Here is a 15,428-nt window from a genome sequence, read left to right as displayed (position 1 = left end):
CAATAATTATTTATTATTAAAGAAATCTGATCTCATGTTCATTTTCTTCCTTTCCAGTCCTGTTATGCAGTTTCGTTTAGCTTCAGTTCCACATAATCAGGAGTAGACTGATTAGTAGTTTCAATTCAGTCACCAAGGCTAGGTGCAGTGTCTCTGTTATCTACCCTCTTCCCATTTAGCCCCCACATTCTTGCATGTATCCTGCTTATTGAGTGTGAAATTTAATGAGCTCCAGCCAAATGAAGATGATTTCGAAATGCATTCACTCTGGTTGTGTCATCTCACTCACCTCGATTCCAGCCTTCTGTAAAATGCTCCCTGTGACAGATGTTTACCGCTTCGCTCCAATCTCACTCCTCCAATTTACTTTGTCATTCCCACTGTAGACAGAGGTTGGCCTATCAAATAAGTTTCATTTATTTGTGCTTAGCATGCATAATGCTTATTTTCTTTTGTCTTATCACTGTTTATCCAGATTACTTGTAGCATCTTAACGTGTATTCTGGTTAATGCTATTCAAACAGAGCCTACTGGGCTGGATTCTTAAGCAATCAAGTTCACAGACAACAACTTGGAAGAAATTGCTTCCAATGTATATAAGACAAACAGGAAATTGAAGGCTTCTCTCAGTGAGGCTAGAAACCCCCCGTTGTTAGAAAAAGCTTTATGAAAAAATACTTTTACTCCAAAGGACTCTATGTGACTTTTCTGCTTTGTATAATGTCTGGTCATAAATGTTGGTGGCAAACAAGTATTAAGTTGTAGCCAGCAATGTGAAAATACATGTAAATGAAATGGAAGGCAACAAAGGAAGTGTATTTAATATTTCAGCTGCACCAACTATATACTTGGAAGGAATTCCTTCATGTTGCCAAGTCACAACATAAGGATAAGGAAATAGCTTTATACCAAGTCAGACTATAGCCCCTTTTAGCTCTGGGTCATCTACCGATAATGCATCTGTTGTGTTTCAGAGAAGGTTATTTCCTAGCACTATTGGAGATAGTGAACTAGGAATCTTCTGTATACAACACATATGCTCCATCACCAATAGCTCCTCCTTAAGGATCTGGACCACGACTAGGAACAAAGGACACTGACTCATTCCCAATGAAACCATTGGTCCATCTAGCTCAGTACTATACTAGCTACACTGGACATGTTTGCGTGTAATGCTAAGGCAAAAACTATGGTTTAGTGCAAATGCTGGCTCTCAGAAAGAGATTGAGGCAGTTTTGTTCTTGGCTACAGGTTAAGGAAGACAGAGTTTAACCACATTATTGGGTTCTGACAACACACTAAGCCAAATGTTGGCTTGGTGACTGTAATATGCAGGGTTAAAGGAATCAAGCAGGAGCAAACTGCTGAAAGCAGCATCAAACATTTCTTGAGGTGGTGGGATATAAAGAGCCAAAACAAATAGATAAATATGCTGTCAGTTAACTGTCAGAATTGCATCTGACAGAATGGAAAGATGACATTAAAGACAAGTCCAAGAGTAGTGTTCACTCTGAGTAAATGATCTAGATGAATACACATAAATCACCATGAAACAAGAAGTATGTTGTTAGACTGCCAACTCTTCTCAGCCCCAGCCTGCATGGGCAACAGCCAGAGGTGATGCGAGTCCAATGATGTTTGGAGGGCTACTTGTTCCCAACCCTGCTGCAGGCCAAAGAGAGAACCTTAGGCGATATGGAGCTGCATTGGTGCCTTGTACCCAGGTGCAATGGAGCTTGTCTCCTACATGAAACAGTGGAAAGCCCCAAATATGACACATTCACAAAACTCTGCACCTGGAGCTTAAATGACATGGACAAAGAACACACCTTTTATCCTCAGTTAAACAACGTTGAAACTTTTCCTTCCTGCGCTGCAATATTCATTATAGTTAACATAGTACACAATCCTCACACACAAATATGCAGCAAAAGAATGGAAACTACATTCTTAAGCCACCCTAACTCAAAAGTATTTAAAGGGTTTTAAGACATGATTAATCTGTGATGTTGAATATTATGCCCTAAAGCACCACTGAGCCGCCTCCTGAGACCCATTCCTGAGTGGCAGTGCAGAAGCATTGGGACCTGCCAAGCTCCTATAGCTGGATTATCATGAGACATCCTCAGGACATCAGCATCAGTCCCAGCATGAACCAGGACCAGATGACCTGGGACAGCCTAACATCTAACATCGTGTCTCAGGTAGTTCTAATGATATCTTTGCTCCTGCAAAGAAGCAAAGGAGAATGGAAGGATATCATCACATAGTTAACGTTCATGTCTGAATTTTAAAACTATTTCATATTGTTTTATTTACTGCATGTCTTGTAATTTTACTGCATCTTTATTTTGCATTGATATTATTTATTTATTTCATGAAAGTTATATACCGCTTGAATGTAAAAAGCCTCAATGCGGTTTACAGAAAGATAAAGCAAGGGGGGGGGGGGGAATCACAACCATACTCTAAAACATGCAGAAGTTTAAATACTAAAACAGATTAAAATTACCTCAACTTTCTAAGCCTCTGGGTAGGTTAGTGGGCACATGTGGGGTAAGGCAATCTTGTAGATAAACTGGTCCCAAGTTGTTAATATGCATTACTGTTGTTCATGCTTTGAGGGCCTTTGAGCCCAAAAGGAACATATAAATAAACCATACAACACCATAGCTAGGGCTCCTTGAGGCAATCCCAAAGATCTTACTGAAATGCAGTAGATCTGATATGCTTCCACTGGATTCATCCTACAGCTCTCGAATCCCCACAATCAACATGAATCATTATCATAAGCACAGTTAGGATCAAACTTTCCCTAGTACTTCAAGGTGGGGGCCAGGCCAGCAGGGAATAACCAGGCTGAGTACAGTGATACCTCGGGTTACAGACACTTCAGGTTACAGACGCTTCAGGTTACAAACTCCGCTAACCCAGAAATAGTACCTCGGGTTAAGAACTTTGTTTCAGGATGCGAACAGAAATCGTGCGGCAGCAGCGGGAAGCCCCATTAGCTAAAGTGGTACCTCAGGTTAAGAACAGTTTCAGGTTAAGAACGGACCTCCAAAGCGAATTAAGTTCTTAACCCGAGGTACTTAGATTTTCAGCTGCTGAATGGAAGCTACTGATGCAATAGTTTCATAGTCCTACTCCTAGTCTATTGTACTCCTGGACAGTTCCTGCTCAACACTGGTTATTCTGGCTGCTGATATTGCTGGAGAGCTCCCTTGCCTGGTTCAGAAGACATGAGGGAATCTGCTTCTCTGTAGTGCAATGCTACAACAATGTAGTATTAGCATGTGTGCCATATAGATCCAAGGCTCACACACACAACACTGCAACATTGGTTTGCATTAAAAAAATGTGGAGGTTAACTGCTTCCTTACCTGACATTCTGGCCCAGGGCGGGGGGCAGGGAACCCAGCTGGAGGCATCTCCTATCTTCTCTTCTAAACCCACTATTTGATTATTGTCCAAACCCACAGATTCAAGAGTACAGAAGCACAGGCTGCATGCATCTGACTTTGTGCAAGATCATGGCCCTAGGGGTGTGTAAGGCTGTATTCTTTAAGGATGCACCAGGCTTCTATGGTGATAAATTAAGAAGTTAAATAATTTTGCATATAGCCAATTTAAATTTTTGCAGCTTCACTTTGATTTACAATGAACTCCCTCTCTTATATACTCTAAGGCTCTTTAGGCAGAACCACAACTCAATGGTAAAGCACACAATTTACACGCAAAGTAGTCCCAGTTTCAAGCCCCCACATCTCCAAGTGAAAAGGATCTCAGATCTCAGATGATGAGAAAGACTCTCTGCCTGAGACCCTGAAGAACCACAGAGAAGACAATATTAGTCAAGACCATTAATCTGATCTCATATAAGGGAACTTCCTATGCTCCCAAGTTCCTTAAACATAACAGCTCTGGCTAAGATTTGACCAAGAAGATTTCTGTGCATTCATCTGAGGATTGGCCCTGAGTTGATTGGGCTGGATTAAGAGAAAGTTGAGAACGGAAACCTGAGAATGGTAATGCTACATTGAAAAGAACATAGGAACTTATAACGCAAGAAGCTGCCTTACCCTGAGTCAGCCTGCTAGTCCATTTAGTTCAGTGGTGCCTATACTGACTGGCAGCAGCTCTCCAAAATTTTAGACAGGTTTCTGTCCTAGCCCTACCTAGAGATTCTGGGGGTTGCACCTGGGACCTTCTGCATGAAAAACAGATTATTTTCCACTGATCTTCAGCCATGTTATGTCTGAACATAATATCCTTATCATTTCTCGATGGATAATCTTGTATGCAAACCCAGCAGGAACTGAGGATGTCACTCATGGCATTGTTCCCAGAAAAGTTATGTTGAGGAATACCCAAACCCAACATAACTCTTCAATGTATATATGATCATGGGACCACTTCAAAAAATCTCATTACATACGCACCAAATGTCACCTCAAAATCAGAGCTGAAGCATTTCAAGAGCAAACATGGCTTGGCATAAGGGGTCGATTCCCCTTACATTCACAGATGTGAATCAAAAGTGACACTTAATGGATTTAAGTCAGTAATTTACATCAGGTGCACTCCATGCCATATAATTTACGCAGAAAGCCAAAGTTGGAGGATGACTGTGTGAGTCACAACAGGACTAGCTGTGTCCTTCTTTTGAAATTGACTGTTAGTTTTCAATTATTCTAGCAGAGGCATCTTTTATGAGGAAATTAGGTGCCACTTACGGACGTTGGAACTGGAGCAATCGTTAGAGCAGATGCCCCGTTGATCAAGCTGGAAATACAATTCCAGGCAGGTTTGGCTTCCTTGTGTCAAGACAGACAAAGAAATGTGCTTGTCCCTTGCAATAAGCTGCCCGATTTGTCCCCATTAATCTGCTCAGCAAACAGCAAGGCTGGGGATCTGGCTGTGAATGGCCAGAAGGTTGTATTCTTGTTAGTAGATTTATTACAGGAGACATCACCGCTAATTGTCCCTTTATTCTGTGATTAGTATTTGTTTGCTCAGGGCTTTCCAAAAGGAGGTTAGCTTCTCTTGTCAGATGGTTTACATAGCCTTTTCCCAAACATCACTCCAAGCAATAGTGTTAGCATTGGGAGTGCTAATCCTCTTTGATCCCCCTGAGTTTTTTTTTTTAATCTGTTCAAACTGAAGGAGGTCTCTCTCCTCCTCACATGCTGGTTCAGGCAGTATTTTCACTTCATTAAAATTTTAAAGATTGACAGTTGACTTATCATTTTCTCCATCTTTTGCACTCTCGGAAATTTGCCAGGCCATTCGCTCAGATGTGTCAAAGGCATCTGCACATATTGCATCCAGATGCACGTGGGAAAGCTTGTGTATGATCTCTCTCTATATATATTTATCTGAAAGGGAAAGAGGGGTGCTTTTAATGTTGCAAGCCAGCTATCTTTCTGGGCGCTTACACATGTTAAAATATTTGCATGGAAGTGGTCTGCATGTGCATGCATAAGAAGGCTCTTGATAATTTATATCCTCCAGAGGACTGGGCTCTAGTCCACGAAAGCTCACACCACAATAAATCTGCTAGTTTTTAAAAGTGCCACAATATTCGTTATGATTTATATATGTGCGTGCTTAATTGATGTGATATGTGCAATATCTCTCTCTTTAGGACCTATGCGTGTTAGAACATTTCTATGTAATGCAGTTTTCTATATTAACTGTTTACTCTATGATCTCATATACATATGAAAGAGATTTTGGTGCGACTGTCATAAGTCCAAAATCAATCTGGTAGAGTTGTCCTTCTATTCCTCTAAGGCTCAGTTCAGAGGTAACAGGAAACCAGTTTCCCACTACATAAATAAGCCCTACAGTGCACCTGGGGCTCACACACTTTCCCCTCTGCGGAGAAGGGGACTGATTTTTTATTTATTTACTGCATTTATAACCCCATCTTTTTATCCAAGGAACAAGGTGGAGTACTTGGTTCTCCCCCTACTCATTTACTCCCAGCAACAACTCTGTGGGGTAGGTTAAGCTGAGAGGCAGTGACTGGCCCAAGGTCATCCAGTGAGCTTCATGGCTAAGTGGGGATTTAAATCCTGGTGTCCCAGGCCCTACTCTGGAACTCTAGTCACAACACCACATGGACTCTCTTCTGTTTTGGGTTTTTAAATGACCACAGCAAGTGGCATATGAAAGAGAACTAGAGGGAAGGGGTGAGCAGACAGGTCTAATGCTCAGGCTGGCTCATTTACATCCGATCCAGAGCAAAGTCTTTGCCCTTTGGGTGATATTAATATACAATGATTAGGATGAGGTAAACTAAGCCTGCACACATATCAGACATTTAAAGCACAAATTCCCCAAAAGACGAATCATGGGAACTGTAGTTTACCCCCTCCCAAGTTACGATTCCTAGTACCCTCAACAACTACAGTTCCCAGGATCTTTGAGGTTTGTGTGTGCTTTAAATGCATGGTGCGTACACAGCCCTTGTTTCAATCAATCCTTAATGCTGTGTTATTTGCTAGCAGCAGCCCACCCAGTGTTTAAAATCCAAAGAAGCTGGCAAAATGTTGAGATATAGAGGGAGAATAACTAATTTGGTTACAGAAATCTGTGCTCTTCTCATTGTTTGAACTCAAAGTCCAGCCAGCTTTTCTTTTACCAATACCTCCATCCATTAATTTAGTAGCAGAAAATCCAGAGGTCTTCTGAGGCTTAGAGAGTGAAACCTTAGAATTACATTTGACACCTAAACAATCAAAACATTTTTAACAAACCAGAGCAGTAAAACAATGCTCAGAAAAATAATGCAAATAACATGAACATATACACTAGAAGCACAGCATGGGTCATATGAGATAACACAAAAGGCAAAGGCATGGTTCATGGGAGTAGCTAGGATTTTTGTTGGGGGGCAGGACTTGGTTGGGGGCGGAACTGACATGATTGGGCAGTTAGTTAAGTATTTCTATTGCTTTACTTAATCGAGTGGGGGGGGAGGGGGAAATCAGCCACCCCTGACTACACCCATGACATGGTTCATATGAAACACCAAATCATGGTTTGCCATTGCATGAGTAAGACCTGGACATGCACGATCTCGCCACCCTCCCCTTACATATTCTAATTCACTCCTATGCTTCCTGTTTCTCAGAAAACCATGGTTTGCTGTTACTTCCAAACCAAGCAAATTAAGGTTTAAGGAAGCCATAGTTTACCCAATTTGAAAGCAATGATTTGCTGGCAACCATCAAGCACAGGAGGGAATGAATGCATGTGGGATGAGGGACTGTGCTAGCCCAAGGATAATGCTATGGAATTATGTGCGAAGGAAGAAAAAGACTTGTTAAATTCCCAGAATTGTATGGGATAAGGATCCTAATCTCTTAAAGAGGAAGAAATTAATTAAACCATGAAGGTCTCCTAGTGAGGACAACAGACTTCAAATCAAACTAATATCCATTTTCTGAAAGGTGTGGTTATGAGGCTGCTCAGATCAGGGGGATGTCTCTAAGCTATCAAGAACAAAGCCATCAATTAGGTAATCTGGGCCTTCCCAGTCAGTAAGAATCATAGAGTAGTGTGAAGAATTCCTCATCTTGAGAGGCCTTTGAAGTACACAGGGCACTGATTTGCATGAGACAAGCTAAGATAGGAACAAAGACTCCATTGGAAATCAGGGCTAGCTTTCAGATACACAGAATGAAGCAAGATTTTGGAATTCATCCAATAGAGAGCATTCTGAGACAAAGAGAAATTGCAGGAAGAAAATATAGAAGAATCTCATTTATTCCACAATTGCACATTCAGGGTTTCTTCTAAAGGGGGTGAGGGCATTTGGAGGAACAAATTGTTTAAAAGTGAAGGGCTGGATAGTTGGAGTAGAACGTAGAAATGAGTAGAAAGACTAATTCATTTCAGGTACCAGTTTCACCAACTGGAAAAGAAGAAGAAGAAGAGTTTTGATTTGAAATCCTGCCTTTCACTACCTTTAAGGAGTCTCAAAGCGGCTAACCTTCTCCTTTCCCTTCCTCCCCCACAACAAACACTCTGTGAGGTGAGTGGGGCTGAGAGACTTCAGAGAAGTGTGACTAGCCCAAAGTCACCCAGCAGCTGCATGTGGAGGAGCGGGGACGCAAACCCAGTTCACCAGATTACGAGTCCACCGCTCTTAACCACTACACCACACTGGCTCTCAAAGTGGCAAGCACACAGCATTACTTCCCCCAAGTTATAACCCTTTTCACATTTTGCGAACTGAGCTTCCTGTCCCAACTATGGACAGAATTAAAACTATTTGAGTACAATGTGGGTCTAACCTAGACTGTTATTCCCAATGGAAAAAAATATTAAAGGATTGCACCAAGCTTGCCATGGCAAATTTATGCAACAGATTTATTTTAAAAGATATAAAGAATATGCTTTGGAAAGATGTGTGAATATGGCCTTGGTCCCCATACTTTAGTAGGTTTAATTTTGTTAAAAGCCGAAGTGAAAGCCAAGAACATCTGCCAGCATTTTTTGAATATAATGTGATCTTACTTGTATCTTTACCAGGATACAGTTTTTAAGCACATTTTAAATAAAAACTATAATTCATTTTTATGAATTTGGACATGCACAATCCCTCCACAATGAAAATAAGCAGCATGGCTCTGAAATACCGACACCTTTGCAAATAATTTTATAAGACACTAACAGTTTGATTCTAACCCTGTCTACTCAGAGTTAAGACCTACTGAATTCCATATGGATTACTCTCAGGTGAGTGGGGTTAGAATCACACCCTAGAGTCCCATTCCTATGCACAAATGCATTCAAGACAATGTTTTGAAATATTCCCATGTTTGTTTGCTTGTTTATTTATAAGATATTTTTTTACTGCCCTTCACCATAAAGTCCCAGGATGAATTACAATATAACAATACAAAATCAGTTAAAACAATATTGAAGCAGACACCCTTGGCTAAACCCTACAGGTGGTGCAAATATAATTCTGATTTGGAAATTATCTAACCACCTTTTAAAGTCATTTAAGTGGGTGAGCTTCAGTTAACATGGATAATAAAACCATCAAATCTGTAGAACAGCAGCAACATATAAAAACCCCAGAATTAAGAAAAGTTAACTGCAAAAGTTAAAAGTCAAATTTAGGGGGCTAAACATGGTTATCTTAAGGTGATACTTGAGGAAGTAATTTATCAAATCTGATGAGGCAGAGTTCCGCAGCCTAGATACCCCCTTTGAGAACCCTCTTTTGTGTGATGCTGCTACTCTGTACTTCAGCTGCTAGATCCATGGTCAATCAGGAGAGGTCAAACTAGGTAGGTAAAAAATCCCAATCTGCAGGTAAAATCCCAACTCCTTTCCTCCTAAACCCAGCTGCAAATTGATGTATGTTAACACAGAACATAAACAGACTCCAAGGGATACAATACTGATAAATTTTAGCCATGACACAATATTAAGGCACATGAATGCAATCAAATATATATTTCAGCATGCATGACAATACACTCCTATAGAGATCTGCAAGTGTCAACCACTTGCATGCTGCCCTTCAATCTGATAGATAAGAAAGGGACACTATCCCTCGTGGCCAAAGTTTACCCCCGGGAGACTAACTAGTGCTAGAAAAGATCCCCACCAGCAGCCCAATTCCAATTTATTTCAACAGCACAGAAATACTTTGATTATGGAGCTCCTAATTGTGAGCATGGTACCTCTCAGTCTCAGTGTATTTCTCTCGCTTTTACGAGTCGTTGTGGTAGAAGCTGTTCCTGTCAGATATGAACTTTAGCAGCTGTATAAATATTGATGACTGCAATAATTTGTGTTCTGCATATGCTCTCCTTAAAGCTATAGTGTAATCCTCTAGCTAGGGCTACGTTGCATAGAAAGGAGCCAGTCTCCATTTGCATGGTAATGAAGTGTCTCTGAAGGTGCTCTCTGGAATTGTTAGCCACACAGCCGAGTAGCTAATGGATTTGGAGGCAAGACTTTGGGGGGAATTAATACTTCCAGACAACCTAATCAACTCATGCAGTGATATGCATTTGCAACCAAGGAAGATGGGTGACCTATTATCAAAAATGAAATGCGGTCTCCAACTGTTAGCACAGATCACAAGGAAGTTGCAGCTGGGAGCAAAATGCACCATATTCTACAAGATGAAAAATGAAAACAGTACCTGTCCCTAAGTCTAGTGGAGGAATAGCCCTGGATTCATAAAATGGAAAGTAAATACAGTACATCACACCAAATTTTGACAGAGTAAATCTCTACTCCTAGCTACCCAATACCGAGCCACCACTTTTGCTATGTATTTGTAACATAACAGGGCATCCAATAGATTCCAAGGGTAGAATAATGGGTAATTTTAGCCATTGGAAGTTATCTCAGGACACAGGAATCAGATTACAAGGTCCAAGTACTCTGATGACCATACATTATTTTCTGACTGTGTTTTTGTTCCTACTTTACAGGGTTTTTCTATATCTAGACTTTAGAGATGTGACAACCTTCAAGCTGTTAATTCTACAATCCAGGGCCCCACCCCATATAGATATATTTACTTTGAGGAAACCAACACATTAATATTTATTTCTAGTAGCAGTTCAGGCTTCTTTTAAACTATTGTAGTTTGCTTTACATGAAGCATATCACTCACATGCTCTTAGGCCAGGCCCACTTTAGCACTGCTCTACTGAATTCTTTCTGTATTCCCCCACGCAGAAGGCTTGAGAAATCTGTAAGTTTTTGTGGGGTTGTTTTTTTTTACATTATTAAGTCTCCTCTTCACATACTTAAAGGACTGCTTCTTCCCCTAAAGAATTCAATAGAGGAAGAAGCAGTCTTTTTGGCAGGCTGAGCACCATGCTACCTTGCAAGAAATGGGAATACAAGTATGTGTGTACTGTTCTCACTTCAGTATCCCAAAGTCAATATCTATAGAAATTTCAAAGACCCTGTCTGCTTTTTTCTTAAGAGTTCCCTCACCCCTTTATCAAGTTTATCTGATTTTGGAAGGAAATTGACAAAACTATTATTCTCCTGCAAATCTTAAGTCCTCCATTCTTTAATACTTCATTTCTCTCTCTGTCATCGTAATGCGTCCAAACATATTATCCCAAGCTGCTTTTAACTTTATAGATAGATATACAGTGGTACCTTGGGTTAAGAACTTAATTTGTTCCAGAGGTCCATTCTTAACCTGAAACGGTTCTTAACCTGAGGTGCGCTTTTGCTAATGGGGTCTCCTGCTGCTGCTGCCACACAATTTCTGTTCTTATCCTGGGGCAAAGTTCTTAACCTGGAGCAACTACAGGTGAAACTCAAAAAATTAGAATATTGTGGAAAAGTTCATTTATTTCAGTAATTCAACTTAAAAGGTGAAACTAATATATGAGATAGACTCATGACATGCAAAGCGAGATATGTCAAGCCTTTATTTGTTACAATTGTGATGTTTATGGTGTACAGCTGATGAAAACCCCAAATTAACAATCTCAGAAAATTAGAATATTAAATGAAATCAGCAAAACAAGGACTGCAAATAGAGCAATATTGGACCTCTGAGAAGTAGAAGCATGCACATGTACTCAGTACTTGGTTTGGGCCCCTTTTGCATCAATTACTGCCTCAATGCGGCGTGGCATGGATGCTATCAGCTTGTGGCACTGCTGAGGTGTTATGGAAGACCAGGATGCTTCAATAGCAGCCTTCAGCTCTTCTACATTGCTCGGTCTCATGTCTCTCATCTTTCTCTTGGCAATGCCCCATAGATTCTCTATGGGGTTCAGGTCAGGCAAGTTTGCTGGCCAATCAAGCACAGTAATTCCATGGGCATTGAACCAGGTTTTGGTACTTTTGGCACTGTGGGCAGGTGACAAAGTCCTGCTGGAAAATGAAATCAGAATCCCCATAAAGCTCGTCTGTGGAAGGAAGCATGAAGTGCTCCAAAATCTCTTGGTAGATGGCTGCGTTGACCCTGGACTTAGTGAAGCAAATCTCCCCAAATCTCTTTTCTGATGGGAGTAGCTTTTGCATCTCACTTGGAAATGAAGGACCCAGAGTCTGGAGGAAGACTGCGGAGGCACACAATGCCAGATGCTTGAAGTCCAGTGTGAAGTTTCCACAGTCTGTGTTGATTTGGGGAGCCATGTCGTCAGCTGGTGTTGGTCCACTGTGCTTTATTAAGTCCAGGGTCAACGTAGCCGTCTACCAGCAGAGTCTGTAACCTGAAGCGTATGTAACCCAAGGTACCACTGTATTTTTATATTGTCATAATTGGCTTGCTATCAAGCAAATTTCTCCTGCATGCTTTGGCCATGCCTGCTTTAGTGCATTTCCACTCAGTTCCTTGAAGCATGCAAACATTATCCTTTGCATTCCCCATACAGTATTTCCAACACTGCTATCTTTTGCTGAGGTGTTTAACCTAAAGGGAAGAGCACTTAAATGATCTATGAGGGATGAAAAAATAGAGAGGCAAACAGTGCCTTTCTTTCTTGACTCTAAGTACAAACTGTTATGTATTGAAGTTCTCACCCTGGCCACCAGGAGTATCATGTACCGGTATATAATCTTCAATCAGGTCCATGTCAGTTACTTTAGGCGGGAAACCTGGGTTGTGTTGCTACAATGTTGACCGCCGGCTGCCTATAAAAGCAGGCCGGCTGAGATGTTTGCAGTTCAGTTCTGTTCCAGCTTACAAATAAAGAGCTGCTTTGGAGAAATCGCTGCGTCGTCTGCTATGTCTACCCACTATCTAACAGCGGCAACGAAGGTGGGATCGATGGACATCGGCGCACAGCCAGACGCGGCCACCCTGAGCTGAGCTGAATCATGGAGCTGAAACACTGAGCGAAATCACGGAGCAGAACCAATTCAGAGCTGACCGTCTGGCTAGAGCACTGTGTTCCATCCATCTCCTCCACGTCGGCATTGGAACCATGGCTTCACTCATGCCTCTACTGCCATTTGCCCCAGCCTCTGAATCATGGGACTCCTACCTCGCTCGGTTCGACTGCTACCTCCAAGCAAAAGCCTGGACATAGTTATTGCCCTACCTACATGCCACGACATATGCATTCTTTTTTTAAACAGTAAAACCTGAATTCTCTTTCTAGAATTCCATAATTCCATCTGAAGTGAAATTAAAAATATGGAACGCACTAACAAAAACAAAAGACCAAGAGAGGAATGCAAATCAGGACAGGTCACTCCATTAAGCTGGTGTGGGTGGTAAAAAACCTGAGTGATCTTATCTCATTGACTGAGTAAAATCCTTGCCTGCCCAAAGTCTTCAATCCATGGTAGGACTGGGAAAGATCCCTGCTGAAAACCAAAGAGAACCACTACCAGTCAGTGTATACAACACAGGCTTAAGGAATTCATTGCCATAATGTTGGCTATCATAGCTAATGCATCAGGTTGGAAACTAAAACTTAGTAAACTAGGAAAATGAGAACAAAGGAAAGAAATGGTGGAACTGGGATCAACCGTCACCTGTAGTTGGCACTTTTTATGTTGCTGGTTATTAAGTATCTGGAATGGGAGCACACAGCTGACTTAAAAAGGTAAGTATTAAATGGAAATGTTTCCCTATGCTAGTTAACCACTGGCAAGAACAGAAAAGGTGCTTCCTGGCCAAACACTGAAAAAGTCCTGAATAACGGTGAGTGACAAAAATGTACATGGACAAATGACTGAAATACAAAGCTCTGTACTTCAAGTGGCTATGCTTGGAATGTAAATCCCTTTCAGACCAAACTATTAGCATATCCTTAGGGAGACCCCGTAGTCTCTTCCTCTATTGACTGTTATCTGCTCAGCTGTCTGAAAAGTCATCTGTTTGAATATTTATACACACTGGTATGTAGTGACTGCTTAGTATAAATCATATAGGCAATTTTGCAAGTGAGAGTTCTGTTTATAAAACAAATAAATGAAATGGTTTCAATTGTGAAGAAGACGTTTCAAGGGGGTTGTCCATGTTAAAACAGAACTAGTCAGGGAAGATTGAAGGAGATGTGAATTGGCAACAGAGGAAAATGCTACAGCAGGAGACCGGCCCTTCTATTAATGCAGAATAATGATACCGGCGTGCTTCCTCCTGCTGCTGCCCATGTGGGAAGGACTTTCAGCTGGGATCTGCTGATGAATGAGACAGTAGGACATTATCTGCAAATCCTCCATCCACTCCAAGATATAGCAGGTCAAGACTGACTTTCAAATGAGAAAAACACACAGATTTAGGATCAGGTTTTCCGAAGGGTCTTCAACATGCCTTGTTTTCTCTGTAATCGTTAGCAACCTTTAGAAGTACAAACCTTGCTTCTCAGAGGGAGAAAACACCCTGAATGACAGGATGTATGGCCACTAACAGAAAATGTGCAGAGATTAATAAACAGCTTGGGAGCATTATTGTGGAATACCCTCTCTGCAGAGATCCACTTGGTCCCTTCTCTTGTAATCTCTGGATGACTGCTAAACACTTTTTAAAAGCCAACATGCTCTTAATATTTAAATGTAGTCTTCCTATTGCTGTTTTTAATCAAACTTCTGGTTTAAAACTGTCTGCTTTCATTGTTTTGAATGAATTTTGTTTTCTTATTTATTATTTTAACATTTGCAGTGCTCAAATGACAAGGTGAGGTCATTCCCTGACTGTTTGTGACTGTTCTCTTAGAAGATGACAGGGAGGATGATTTGGTTAAAATTGAGGAGAATCTATGGGTGGTGCTTGTGGATTTTATTACGCTCCGCAAACATTTGTTGAAAACTGTTCTATACATTGCAGGTGTTTTTTTTTTAAAAAGTACAAATATAAATAATAAACAAACAAGAGTAAAAAGCTAGTGATAGCAGGCAAACACCTAAAGCTTAGAAGGCTTTGTCATCCAGGTGGTGTTTGACTAAAGCTGAAGATCAGACACAGAAGGGCAAAGAATGTGAGGATCATGGAAGACACATCTGCTGCCCTCTAGATATTTTAGAATACAACTCCCATCAACCCTGTGTCAGCAGGCCAATTGTCAGGGATGATGGGAACTGCAGTCCACATCTAAATAGCACCATGTTGACTACCTTGTTCTTCTTCCTTCTCATGTTTGTCTGTTTTTAGCACATTTACATGTGCTAAAGCAGAAATGAAGCTTCTAAGGGAACAGTGCTGCAAGGATACAAGATATTGCTGTTGGAGGCAGTATGCCTCTGAATGAATACTAGTTGTTAGGATTCAAAAGTCGAAAGAGCACGGCAACCCTCAGCTCCCGCTTGTGGGTTTCCCACAGACATCTGGTTGGCCACTGAGAACAGAATGCTGGACTGGATGGGCCTTTGGCTCTCCAAAAACAGCAAGAATCTTGCAGCAGTACATTCATTACAGGGAAGGCTTGCTTGCTTTGATAGACATACCACTCTTCATCTGAGGATCA

At 41.1% G+C, this 15,428-nt stretch overlaps 1 protein-coding gene across 7 annotated transcripts in view; it reads right to left on the bottom strand.

Annotated features, from left to right (window-relative positions):
* LOC308463861 (uncharacterized protein) overlaps positions 1-15,428 on the bottom strand; it is a 74,089-nt gene that overhangs the window by 15,527 nt on the left and 43,134 nt on the right. For 5 of the 7 annotated variants that reach the window (XR_013979738.1, XR_013979739.1, XR_013979740.1 and 2 more), the window contains one exon: positions 290-398. The exons of the other annotated variants lie outside the window; for them this stretch is intronic. The gene's annotated coding sequence lies outside the window, so the exon portion shown is untranslated. The remainder of the gene's footprint in view (positions 1-289; positions 399-15,428) is intronic. 7 annotated transcript variants of the gene reach the window in all.

This window comes from Podarcis pityusensis (assembly GCF_964106645.2).
Source record: "Podarcis pityusensis genome assembly, chromosome: 15".
NCBI lineage: Eukaryota > Metazoa > Chordata > Lepidosauria > Squamata > Lacertidae > Podarcis > Podarcis pityusensis.
The sequence above is the reverse complement of the archived record's forward strand: the minus strand, read 5'-3'. Positions and strand labels throughout refer to the sequence as shown.